This window comes from Trichomycterus rosablanca, chromosome 2 (assembly GCF_030014385.1).
Source record: "Trichomycterus rosablanca isolate fTriRos1 chromosome 2, fTriRos1.hap1, whole genome shotgun sequence".
Taxonomy (NCBI): domain Eukaryota; kingdom Metazoa; phylum Chordata; class Actinopteri; order Siluriformes; family Trichomycteridae; genus Trichomycterus; species Trichomycterus rosablanca.
The window spans coordinates 64,453,112-64,467,139 of NC_085989.1; positions in this window are offsets into that span (position 1 = coordinate 64,453,112).

The window sequence follows — 14,028 nt, forward strand, 5'->3', positions numbered from 1 at the left end:
ACTGGTCCAACCTCGCTAGCAGTAGTGCCAGGTGTAGGGATGTTGCACACACTGCAGATGAGGATTCTGAGCTGACTCTGCTCTGCCCATGGCTTGATGAGCCTGCATATACTGCCTCCTCTTCATTGGTGTGTCACCTCTCTTCAAGGCATTCTCCTTGTGAATGATCCAAGAGTTTATCACACCAGCGTTCATCATGCCGTATAGCACACACAGTGGCCACCTCTTGGTTTTTCTTGCACAGCTGTAGTGAGCACACATCTGGTCGAACGTATCAACACCTCCCTTCGTTTGGTTGTAAAATTCAATCACTTCAGGCTTGTGAAAAGTGCAAAGAGCGCCTGATTTAAACACACAAACACTAACATCGGGTAAATTCCACCCATAAAATATGTTACCCGAACGCATGCCTCTTGAAAAAAACATAGATGGGAGGAGGGAATCAACCATACCATTAATGACATCACTGAGCGCCCTGAAGCTACCCAAAGTCCCATGCAACTCAGACAGCAGCAACACAATGAAAATCACATGACAAAAATTGTGTGGGTGAAAATCACCCGGCGTTAGTGTTCTAGGGTTAAACAATCCTGCACCTTGTGAATGAAGTAAAAAGATCTAACAGAACAAGAAAAGAGACGCGTCCACTATCAGAGGTCATTAATAAATCATTAACTATCCTAATTAATGCAGTTTCAGTACTATGATCGGCTCTAAATCCTGATTGAATTGTTTCATGAACATTATTTTGGTGCTGATAAGAACATAATTGTTGGTGTAACAGGGTGGACTGGTGGACTGGTACAACAGAGACTAACCAGCTGAGGAAAAGAGGAAACAGGAAAAAATGAAGGAATAGATAAAGAACTACTAATGAAAAAGCCCTGAGGAATAGCCCTGAGTGGGACCCACAACCATGGTCAGCCAACCAGGTACTTGATCCACCAATCAGCTGACAGATGAGTCGAAATCCTGAATGCTTCTTCCCAAATATCTAAACTAAGAGGAGAGACTGTTCTGCCCCCAGGCATTTATTATAGTAATTTGTTTCAGTACGTTCGTTATTTTTGCAGCACCATAGTGCCTTACGTTAGTTCAGGTAGCACAGTGTGACATCTCCAGCTGCTGTAATTCATTGGTTTAGCCCAATCGTGAGCATTGCCTGTAAGTTTGTGTTTATTGTTATTATTTACAAGTTTATATAAGTTAAGCTGCAATATGATGTTTACATTTGTGTAAAAGTAACACAATATTTATGCCATGCTACGCACAATATTTTCTTTAGTATGCAGTCATGCCTGAACATGTTTTGATATGTCATTTGCGATTTAGTAATTTAAAGTATGTTTATTGTTTCAGTTTTACTCTTCTGTGTATCAACATGCACTTTAAGAGTCTTCAGTAAAATTTGGAGAACGCTACAATCGACTCTTCGTGTTGTTATTCAGCGAGTTTAGCTGGCTGTCTAATTTTGGTTAAGAAACACCATTAGGAGGACAGTACAGAGACCAAACAAAAAAAAAATCATTAAACTAAGAATTGACTTGCTAGGCAGATTCAAATGAAGTCGGTTTACAAGAGGATTTGCTTTAATAGGAGTAAAAGCTTCCCAACGTGGGAGCAGCTACTCTTTAGTTCAGTGCAACATTTGATAATTGTGATAAAAAACTCTTTTAATTAGCAGCGAGCAAATGTTCACCAGCCGTCTACCTTACCAACAGAGTTGAACTCAGCAGTAGGTAATACTCGGGGCTCGCTTAAATGGGTAAATTACAGGTGCTGTGAGTTAGTGCTAATCAGCACTGAGGCTCCTGGGAACTGTGGTTCTCTTGCACACTGTTAGCCCGGACTTTATATCTAATCAAACATTTTTAGTACAACTTACATAAATTATTTAAGTTTTTTTGCTCTACTAAAAAATGCAGAGTACAATGTACTAATTTGAGTACACATTTAAATGTGCTAAAAGATTTAAGTTTACTAAACAAAAAAAAATACTTTTCTATCAGATTAACTTAAAAAAGTTAAGTTAAGATATTTAAACAGAAAAACGCCCCCATTTACATGTAAGTCCGCCTTTTTTCAGCTTGCTGTTGGTGAATCAGGCAAAAATGATTTTCTTGTGTTTGGGCAGCCATTTGTTTTAACTTTTGTAACCTGTTGTTGCAAATTACTTTGTACTTTTCATTTAAGGCTTTTTGCAAAAGTAAACTTGTCTTTTGTGAAGTGGAACCTTTGTTAAACTAAATGGACGAACATTTTCTTCCTCATTATGCTATTTTTGAGTAGCATGTACACCAGTCTGATGGGACTTTTTCATCTTCTGTCCAATTTTGGTAAGTGTTGTAGTTTACTTAACAATTTTGTTTAAAATAAATTATCTTAATGTTGATGCTAAATAAATAATCAAACAGCGCTGCTTTATTTGCCGTGTTTAGGCTACATGCTAGCATGCTAGCCTTCATACGAAGCAAAGAGTGTGCTGGCTTGCTTTATTTTCATCCTTAAATGAATGGTATTAATGTTGATATTAATAATTCTGTTTCTTGTTTCTTTGTTTTGTTTTAGAGAGCTGCAGCAAAACGTTAAGAAATCAGCTGTGTGAAACTGAGTTCAGGTTCATGATTACTGTGAAGAGCTGTTTGTGTTTCATCAGAACTTTACAGTTTGTACAGTTTTTAAGATGTTTTCTTGACATGTTGTATTTTAAGTAAATACTTCTGAAGTGAAATAAAGAAAAATAATTTTATTATTCTGTCTGTTTTTTTCTATAAACATTTGTAATTGATATTTAGAATGTAATTAACATGAAAACTAAGAAGAAATCAATATTTTTGTCCATTGAGCTCAAGATAATAAGTAGAATTATTGGTAAAAGCAGTTGGTATAACCAAAAAAATGAAGTTTAATGAACTTGCCTTTAGGTGTAATAACTCAATGTTTTAAGTTATGCTAACTCAAGTTTTCATTATACATTACTTAACTTTTTTAAGGCAACCGGTTTCCTCAAATTTTTTAAGTAGATTGAACTTATCTGGGCTTACAGTGCAGCCGATACAGATCAATCTACACTTTCTGCTGCAAGGAACATGGATAAAGGTTCCTCTACCTCCTCCTCACATGTCTGTTTATGCCAAGTTCACACTACACGACTTTCCCAGTCGTCAGGTCGCTGTACAGTTCACACTACACGACTTTCCCAGTCGTCAGGTCGCTGTACAGTTCACACTACACGACTGGATCTCTTGCACTCGGGAGTCTTTCAGTCGGTGTATATTTCACACTACACGACTGATCGGCGATCGGGGGTTTCACACTACACCATCCATCACCAACTGGAAACGCAGGCGAGCTTCTCTGGTCTCCTTTTTTTCTTCTTTTAAACAAAAACACACGTGAGAAGTGACGAGGGGTTTAATGACACCACGTCCAAAAATGCACGTCAACAGGTAGCGAGAGATCAAAGCTGTTCGTGGTCTGATGTGCAGCGTAAAATCAAAGAGGAAAATAAATGAATCTGAGTGGATTTGGCAACACAAACAGTATGGATCGTTCTGTAGTAAGTTGGAGGTTAATTAATAATTTTGTAATGCAGCGTGGGTGTTATGTTTTGTAGAGAATGATCAAATCAGAAATACTGTAAAACGTGTGTGTGCCGGTGTATCCTGATATAAACTATATCCTCTTCTGCATTTCCCCTCACGCTGTATCCTGCGTTCTCATTGGCTGTTCGACATGTCACTCATTCCCAGTTGCCCATCTGAGATCAGATATCTGGCGTGCTAGAAAACTCGATCCAGTCGCCGAGCGCTCGGCGAGCCGGTCGGGTCGAGTTGTTGGATAGTTCACACTTAGCGACTGCGAGCCGAGTTTTGATCGACAAGCGAACGCTGAGTTGCTCCTGACCCGGAAAATCAATCGCCGACCAGTCGCCGAGCGAAAATCAGGGCAAAAATCGTGTAGTGTGAACCAGGCATTAGTCTGTGACCCAGGTGACCGGCGTCCTCTCGTTTCATTCCAGGTTGTTTTGTGTTTTTATGGGATTTATATGGAAATCAGGACGAGCAGCTTTTACTGAACGTTCAGCCCAAAGAAAGAGAAAAAAACAGCTCGTTCAGTTTTAGATTATTAATTATCATCTGATTTATTCAATTCCAGGTAGCATTAATTTGTGGACTCCTGACCATGAACTTGTTGAACATCAGCTTATAGTTACTGAATTTATTGTATACAACTGTAGTCAAAGTCTACTTCATTATCAATACTGCAATATGTTCAGGACATACAGAGGATTAAAATTACGTTACTCTCAGTCCCATGGTGCAACACTAAACATTATATTAACACTAAACCTAAATTATATGAAAAATATAAGAAGAAAGACACTGAAACATAAAATATGAACAATATACAGGGGTTGGACAAAATAACTGAAACACCTGTCATTTTAGTGTGGTAGGTTTCATGGCTAAATTGGACCAGTCTGGTGGCCAATCTTCATTAATTGCACATTGCACCAGTAAGAGCAGAGTGTGAAGGTTCAATTAGCAGGGTAAGAGCACAGTTTTGCTCAAAATATTGCAATGCACACAACATTATGGGTGACATACCAGAGTTCAAAAGAGGACAAATTGTTGGTGCACGTCTTGCTGGCGCATCTGTGACCAAGACAGCAAGTCTTTGTGATGTATCAAGAGCCACGGTATCCAGGGTAATGTCAGCATACCACCAAGAAGCACAAACCACATCCAACAGGATTAACTGTGGACGCAAGAGGAAGCTGTCTGAAAGGGATGTTCGGGTGCTAACCCGGATTGTATCCAAAAAACATAAAACCACGGCTGCCCAAATCACGGCAGAATTAAATGTGCACCTCAACTCTCCTGTTTCCACCAGAACTGTCCGTCGGGAGCTCCACAGGGTCAATATACACGGCCGGGCTGCTATAGCCAAACCTTTGGTCACTCGTGCCGATGCCAAACGTCGGTTTCAATGGTGCAAGGAGCGCAAATCTTGGGCTGTGGACAATGTGAAACATGTATTGTTCTCTGATGAGTCCACCTTTACTGTTTTCCCCACATCCGGGAGAGTTACAGTGTGGAGAAGCCCCAAAGAAGCGTACCACCCAGACTGTTGCATGCCCAGAGTGAAGCATGGGGGGGATCAGTGATGGTTTGGGCTGCCATATCATGGCATTCCCTTGGCCCAATACTTGTGCTAGATGGGCGCGTCACTGCCAAGGACTACCGAACCATTCTGGAGGACCATGTGCATCCAATGGCGGTGCCGTGTATCAGGATGACAATGCACCAATACACACAGCAAGACTGGTGAAAGATTGGTTTGATGAACATGAATGGGGGGGGGGATCAGGATTCTGAGATGTGTGTGCAAGATCCAAAGTTAGTATTTACAGGAAGCAGAAGGGGCAGGGGGGCAGAACAGGAAGAGAGTTGAGCATCCTGACAGCCCTCAGTCGGCTGGTCTTGGCCCGGACACTCCGCAGTCTCCTTCCTGATGGCAGCAGACCGAAGAAGCTGTGTAGTGGGTGGGGTCACCTGCCATGCAGAGGGCTTTACGGGCGAGGCGGGTGTTGTGTAGTTCGTGGAGGGTGGGGAGAGAGGTGCCAATGATCTTCTCAGCTGCTCTCACGATGCGTTGGAGGGTATTTTCACAGGACGTGGTGCAGGCACCGTACCATATAGTAATGCAGCTGGTCAGGACACTCTCAATGGTACCTCTATACAAGGTGCACATGATGGGGGCTGGAGCTCTGGCTCTTCTCAGCTTACGGAGGAAGTAGATCCTCTCAATGTTCAAAGAGAGATTGTTGCGTCTGCACCACAAGGCCAGGCGTCTTTGTTGTTCTTTATGAGACCCACCACAGTCGTGTCGTCCACAAACTTAATGAGGTTGGAGCTGTACAATGGTGTGCAGTCGTGGGTCAGTAGAGTGAATAGGAGGGAGCTCAGCACACATCCTTGGGGAGCCCCCGTGTTCAGTGTGATGGTGCTGGATGTGTTACTGTTGACCTGTACTGCTTGTGGTCTTCTGGTCAGGAAGTCTAACAGCCAGTTGCACAGTGAGGTGTTCAGCCCCAGCCTGTGGAGTTTGAGAATGAGCTGTTGGGGGACGATCGTACTGAATGCAGAGTTGAAGTCTATAAATAGCATTCGTACATACGGGTCTTTAGAGTCCAGATGAGTGAGGGCTGAGTGGAGGACAGTGGAAATGGCGCCATCGGTAGAACAATTGGACTGATATGCAAACTGGAAGGGGTCCAGAGAGGCAACATATTTGATTAGATTAGATTAGATTGAAATTTATTGTCATTGTGCAGAGTAAACAAGTACAGAGCCAACGAAATGCAGGAGCATCTAACCAGAAGTGCAAGATAGAGATTATATACATATAATACACAGTTAAAGTGCAGAAGTGAGCAGATAGGTGAAATGAGGAGACATATAAGAAAATTAAGACTATAAAACAGATAATGATGATGTACAGTGAATAGACTAATATGTATTTACAGAGAAATGAAAGTGACTAAAGTGGCTACATGAATGGGTAATGAATGAGAATAAATAAAGTGTACTATATAAGTGTAAAGTATAGCAGATATATACAGTATATACAGTATTATTGTGCTGGTGTAAACAGTGTAATGGTGCCATGTGCAAATCTGCAAAATACTGATTGTACATACAGTCGAGATGGTACATTTGTAAAAAGTACAGAGTTAAATGTGGTACAAAGTGCGGTGATATTTTTACAATGGTGTGCTGGAGTTTAGCAGGGTTACAGCCTCAGGAAAAAAGCTCCTCCTGAGCCTGCTGGTACGAGAGCGGAGGCTCCTGTAACGCCTGCCAGACGGAAGTAGGGTGAAAAGTCCATGGTTGGGATGAGAAATGTCCCTGATAATGTTCCTCACGTTTGTGATAAATGTCCTGTATGGTGGGTAACTGGGTGCCGGTGATGCGTTGGGCGGTTTTAACCACCCGCTGGAGAGCTTTCCGGTCAGCTGCGGAGCAATTGCCGTACCACACAGAGATGCAGTTTGTAAGAATGCTCTCAGTGGTACAGCGAAGTCCACAAGTATTCTGGAGCACAAGTGTTCTTTCTTGCGTCTCCGGAGAAAGTAAAGGCACTGTTGTGCCTTTCTGACCAGGACTGATGTGTTGAGGGACCAAGAGAGATTGTCGAAGATGTGGACGCCGAGGAATTTGAAGCTGGGCACCTGTTCCACTACAGCACCGTTGATGCAGATAGGGGCGTGTGCCTGACTTGCTGTTCTTCTAAAGTCCACAATCATCTCTTTGGTTTTCCCTGTGTTAAGCTCCAGGTTGTTGTCCTCACACCATGCCGCCAGTTGCTGAACCTCCTCCCTGTAGGCCGTTTCATTGTTCACAGGCCTATCACCGTGGTGTCATCCGCGAAATTGATTAAAGATTTGGAACCCTAAACAGGAACACAGTCATAGGTGAACAGGGAGTACAAGAGGGGACTCAGCACACAGCCTTGTGGCACGCCAGTGTTCAGGGTGATGGAGGTCTGAGGTCTATTAGTTAAAAAGTCCAGAATCCAGTTACAGAGTGATGCGCTAATGCTAAGCTGACTGAGCTTCAAGATCAGCTTGGATGGATTCACAGTGTTAAATGCCAAACTGAAGTCGATGAAAAGCATCCTAACATAGGTGTTATGGCAGTCCATGTGGGTCAGTGTAGTGTGAAGTGCAGTGGAGATAGCATCCTCTATTGACCTGTAGTGACGATAAGCAAATTGGTGCTGATCTAATGTAGCGGGTAGACTGGCTTTCAAGTGAGAGAAGACTAGTCTTTCAAAGTACTTGGAGATGATGGGAGTGAGAGCAACAGGTTGGAAATCGTTCAGTACTGAAGCAGTTAAATGTTTTGGCATGATGGTGGCTGTTCTGAAGCTCGGAATAACAGTCTGGGCCAGAGACAGATTGAAAATGTCAGACCCCAGCAAGCTGCTTAGCACAAACTTTTAGCATACGTCCAGGTACTTCATCGGGGCCAGCAGCTTTCCTAGCATCCACCTTGTTCAGCATAAGGTAGGCATCCGTGGTAGAGAGTGTGATTGGTTGCTCATCTGGAGGAAGATCTGTTTTGAAGGCAACCATGTTATTACCCCGGTCAAAGCGAGCATAGAAGTTATTAAGGAGTGAGTCCTTGTCGGCACAGGGAGCGGTATTAAGTTGTTTAAAGTTATTGTTTGGATCCCTTGCCACATACGCCGAGGGTCGGAGGAATTGAAGTGGTACTCAATTCGTTGTTTGTAGCTGTGTTTAGCCCTGGAGATGCCTATCTTCAGACTGGATCTGGCAGTGCTGTAGGCTGCTCGGTCTCCAGACCTGAAGGCTGTATTTCTTGCTTTGAGCAGAAGGCGAACTGTTCATCCAGGGCTTCTGGTTAGGAAATATTTTTATTTTTCTGTGCGTTGTTACACTGTCCACACAGTTGTTAATATGGTCCAGCACAGAGTTAGTGTAGGAGTGAGTGTAGGAGTCATTTTACCCAATGCTGCTGCGTACCCCTCCAGCTCCACCACGCTGTTCGAAACATCATTGTTTAGCCAAGTTTCCGAAAAAATCATGAGGATGCAGTCCATAAGCCTTTTCTGTGTCAGGGTCTAGATTTTTAGCTTGTCCATCTTATTTGGCAGAGACCGCACATTGGCAAGAAAGATAGTAGGAAGCGCTGGCCGGTGTGGATTTAGCCTTAGCTTAGCACGCAAACCTCCGCGCTTACCCCTTCTTTGTTTACAGTCTCGATGCCGGCGCCGGCTTTTCCGGTCCGTGCAAACAGCTCGTTTGGACGCGGTGTTCTGCTTAGCTCTGGGGGTAGCTGGTCAAAGTTGAATGGATGGTCCAAAACAACTTTGAGCAATATAAATTAATGTCCAGCAGTGTCTGTCTGTCGTATATGTAGTTCTCACGAGTGATTTGAGCGACAACGCAGTAAATAAACACTAAATTGCGAAAACTGGTGAGATGCTGAGCCTCGCGATGTACACATGCCGCCATCTTGCCTCGAATGTGATGTGTTGCATGACTAGCCGTTCGAAACACTTCATGAGGATGGGGGTGAGTGCAACTGGGCAGTAGGGCGATGCCTTCTTTGAGACAGGGATTATGGGGGGTGGCTTTAAAACATGTGGGAGCCTGACTCAGTGAGGTGTTAAAGATGTCTGTGAAGACGTCTGCGAGTTCCCCAGCACAGTCCCTCAGCACACGACCAGGAATGTTGTCAGGACCAGGAGCTTTACATTTACATTTACATTACATGCATGTTTTACATACGTTAATCCTGCTGAATGATCTCCTCACACTGTCCGGGGACAGCTTCAGCACCAGGTCACCAGAAGGGGGTGGAGATTTTAGTGCAGGCGTGCTGTTGAATGCTTCGAACCGAGCGAAGAAGACGTTCAGCTGGTTCAGCAGAGTGGTGGTGCTGTCACAGGTCTGTGGAGGTGGCTTGTAGTCCATGATGGTCTGAATCCCCTGCCACAGGTTCCTTGTATCTCTGCTGTTGCTAAAGTGATGGGCTATCCTTCTGAAGTACTGCCTCTTAGCCTTACTGATGCCGTGGGAAAGGTTTTTCCTAGCTGTCCTCAGCCCCTCCTGGTCTCCTGCTGTGAAGGCAGAATTTCTGGTCTTCAGGAGTGTGTAGAGCTGCCCTGTCAACCATGGCTTCTGATCGGCCCGGACGGTGATGGTCTTGAGGTCAGTTACATCATCAACACACTTGGTGATGTAGGCACAGACAGTATCTGTGTACCTCTGGAGATCAGTGGTGTTGTTGTAGGCAGAGGAAGAGAGAGAAGCTGCAGCGTGTGCAAATGCCGCCATTTTGGATCATGTGGATAAAACACCTGAACTATTACAGAAGTTGGTGTGGATGGTGGTGTCCCTCAGTCGGCTGGTTTTGGCCCGGAGATTCCACAGTCTCCTTCCTGATGACAGCAGGAAAACAGGAAAAAAAACAGCTCATTCAGATTATTAATAATCATCTGACTTATTCAACTGCAGGTACCATTAAGACAAAGCTAAACACCAGAGTGTACGTTCTAGGTCTTGGTTGACCCTCTCCACCTGCTCATTAGATTGGTGGTGATAACCCGATGACATGCTGGTGGAGGCCTTTCAGAACTAGTTAGTGAATTGGGGTTCCCTGTCAGAAACTAGTCACTAGGTAGATCGTGGACATGGACACTTTCTCCAGAATGATCTTTGTGGTTCCTTTAGCTGAAGGGAGTTTAAGCAGAGTGACAAACCTGCAAGCTTTCAAGAATCTGTCTACAATGACTAGGATGACGGTGTTACCCTGAGAGGGGGGCAATCCAGGTACAGTAGGTCAAGGTGCCGTTCTCAGGATCTGCCTTCCATATAGCTTCTTCAAATTTATAGGATTCTTGGATGATGGGCTCGCTAGAGGGACTCCCATTGGTGGGATAATGACGGGGCAGGCTGCTAATTGCTACAAACACTCAGTTTACAGAGACCGGACACTCAGTAACAGTGCCGTGTTGGATGGTAGCACCATGCAACACGGCACTGTTACTGAGTGTCTGGTAAACTTAAGTAAAATAATCTTCAGTATCTTACAGTGCACTAAAGTGTATTATTACTTAAGTACTTAAGTATAATAATCTTTAATATACTGCAGTGCTCTAAAGTGTATTATTGTCACACTAATGATCAATACACTTAAAGAGTATTTTTGTACTTAATATACTTTGTGAAAGTGAAATTGAAGCACACTTAATCAGTATTAGTATTATCAGTATTAATCAGTATTAATATAAAATAACTACTTAAAATAGTTCCAGTTTAGTACAGTGTAGTACTCAAAACAATTAAAATTGATATTTTGTATCATTTTTGTATAATTACAGTATAATTAGCACTCTTTAAGTGTACTGATCATTAGTATGACAATAATACACTTTAGTGCAGTGTAAGATACTGAAGATTATTTTACTTAAGTTTACTTCTTTTCACTGTGGATGTAACTTTATAAAAAATACACTTAAATAAACCTTTGTATAATTTATTAAAGGGCTTTAAGTGAATTACTACAGCAGTTGTTTAACATACTTTGCAGAAATATACTAAACATGTATTTGAAAACAAGTATATGAGAAGTATATTAAATTAAATAAAACTTAAATTTAACTAAAAGTAAACTTCATGGTAATGTATTTATTAAAAGTAAACTTCATGGTGATGTATTTATTAAAAGTATATTTTTTGATAACTTTTGAAAAGTTTGATAAGAGTTTACTTGATTAAAGTATAACATTTATATATTTTTAACGTTTGAAATAAGTACCAACATTTGCTAGTTTATTTATAGTAAACTTAGACGAATCTTAGTATATTTTAAGTACATTTAAGTACACTTTTTTTCACTAGGAAAAAAAGGAAGAACAACTCATTTAGTTTTAGATTTCTAATTATCATCTGAATTATTCAGTTTGTGGACTCCTGACTATGAACTTCAAAGTCAATGTTAGACATTTTTATTATTTCCATATTCTATAATGTCCCCACTTTTTCTGATTCGGGGTTGTAGTTTAATGCATTTTTTATACATCTGTTGTCAATTGAAGTGAATAAAACATCTGAACTATTACAGAAGGAGCCACAAACATTTTTACAGATAGTGTACAGTAATGTACTGGGTAAAAGGGACTAATACACTGATAGACGGGGTAAAATGTGACTAATGGTCGGGTCAAATGTATTTGTATAGCAGATTTTACTATAGACGTAGTTTCAAAGCAACCCGACAGATTCCTGGACCAAAACCCACTAATGAGCAGGCTGGGGGTAATATACTGATAGAGGGGGTAGAAGAGGGTAATGTAATGATTACAGAGATACAGGAGGGTAATATACCGATAGAGGGGGTAGAAGAGGATAATGTAATGATTACAGAGATACAGGAGGGTAATATACTGATAGAGGGGGTAGAAGAGGATAATGTAACGATTACAGAGATACAGGAGGGTAATATACTGATAGAGGGGGTAGAAGAGGATAATGTAATGATTACAGAGATACAGGAGGGTAATATACTGATAGAGGGGGTAGAAGAGGATAATGTAATGATTACAGAGATACAGGAGGGTAATATACTGATAGAGGGGGTAGAAGAGGATAATGTAATGATTACAGAGATACAGGAGAGTAATATACTGATAGAGAGGGTAGAAGAGGATAATGTAACGATTACAGAGATACAGGAGGGTAATATACTGATAGAGGGGGTAGAAGAGGATAATGTCATGATTACAGAGATACAGGAGGGTAATATACTGATAGAGGGGGTAGAAGAGGATAATGTAATGATTACAGAGATACAGGAGGGTAATATACTGATAGAGGGGGTAGAAGAGGATAATGTAATGATTACAGAGATACAGGAGGGTAATATACTGATAGAGAGGGTAGAAGAGGATAATGTAACGATTACAGAGATACAGGAGGGTAATATACTGATAGAGGGGGTAGAAGAGGATAATGTCATGATTACAGAGATACAGGAGGGTAATATACTGATAGAGGGGGTAGAAGAGGATAATGTAACGATTACAGAGATACAGGAGGGTAATATACCGATAGAGGGGGTAGAAGAGGATAATGTAACGATTACAGAGATACAGGAGGGTAATATACTGATAGAGGGGGTAGAAGAGGATAATGTAACGATTACAGAGATACAGGAGGGTAATATACTGATAGAGGGGGTAGAAGAGGATAATGTAACGATTACAGAGATACAGGAGGGTAATATACTGATAGAGGGGGTAGAAGAGGATAATGTAACGATTACAGAGACACAGGAGGGTAATATACTGATAGAGGGGGTAGAAGAGGATAATGTAATGATTACAGAGATACAGGAGGGTAATATACTGATAGAGGGGGTAGAAGAGGATAATGTAATGATTACAGAGATACAGGAGGGTAATATACTGATAGAGGGGGTAGAAGAGGATAATGTAATGATTACAGAGATACAGGAGGGTAATATACTGATAGAGAGGGTAGAAGAGGATAATGTAACGATTACAGAGATACAGGAGGGTAATATACTGATAGAGGGGGTAGAAGAGGATAATGTCATGATTACAGAGATACAGGAGGGTAATATACTGATAGAGGGGGTAGAAGAGGATAATGTAATGATTACAGAGATACAGGAGGGTAATATACTGATAGAGGGGGTAGAAGAGGATAATGTAACGATTACAGAAATACAGGAGGGTAATATACTGATAGAGGGGGTAGACGAGGATAATGTAATGATTACAGAGATACAGGAGGGTAATATACCGATAGAGGGGGTAGAAGAGGATAATGTAACGATTACAGAAATACAGGAGGGTAATATACTGATAGAGGGGGTAGACGAGGATAATGTAATGATTACAGAGATACAGGAGGGTAATATACTGATAGAGGGGGTAGAAGAGGATAATGTAACGATTACAGAGATACAGGAGGGTAATATACTGATAGAGGGGGTAGAAGAGGATAATGTCATGATTACAGAGATACAGGAGGGTAATATACTGATAGAGGGGGTAGAAGAGGATAATGTCATGATTACAGAGATACAGGAGGGTAATATACTGATAGAGGGGGTAGAAGAGGATAATGTAATGATTACAGAGATACAGGAGGGTAATATACCGATAGAGGGGGTAGAAGAGGATAATGTAATGATTACAGAGATACAGGAGGGTAATATACTGATAGAGGGGGTAGAAGAGGATAATGTAATGATTACAGAGATACAGGAGGGTAATATACCGATAGAGGGGGTAGAAGAGGATAATGTCATGATTACAGAGATACAGGAGGGTAATATACTGATAGAGGGGGTAGAAGAGGATAATGTAATGATTACAGAGATACAGGAGGGTAATATACTGATAGAGGGGGTAGAAGAGGATAATGTAACGATTACAGAGATACAGGAGGGTAATATACTAATA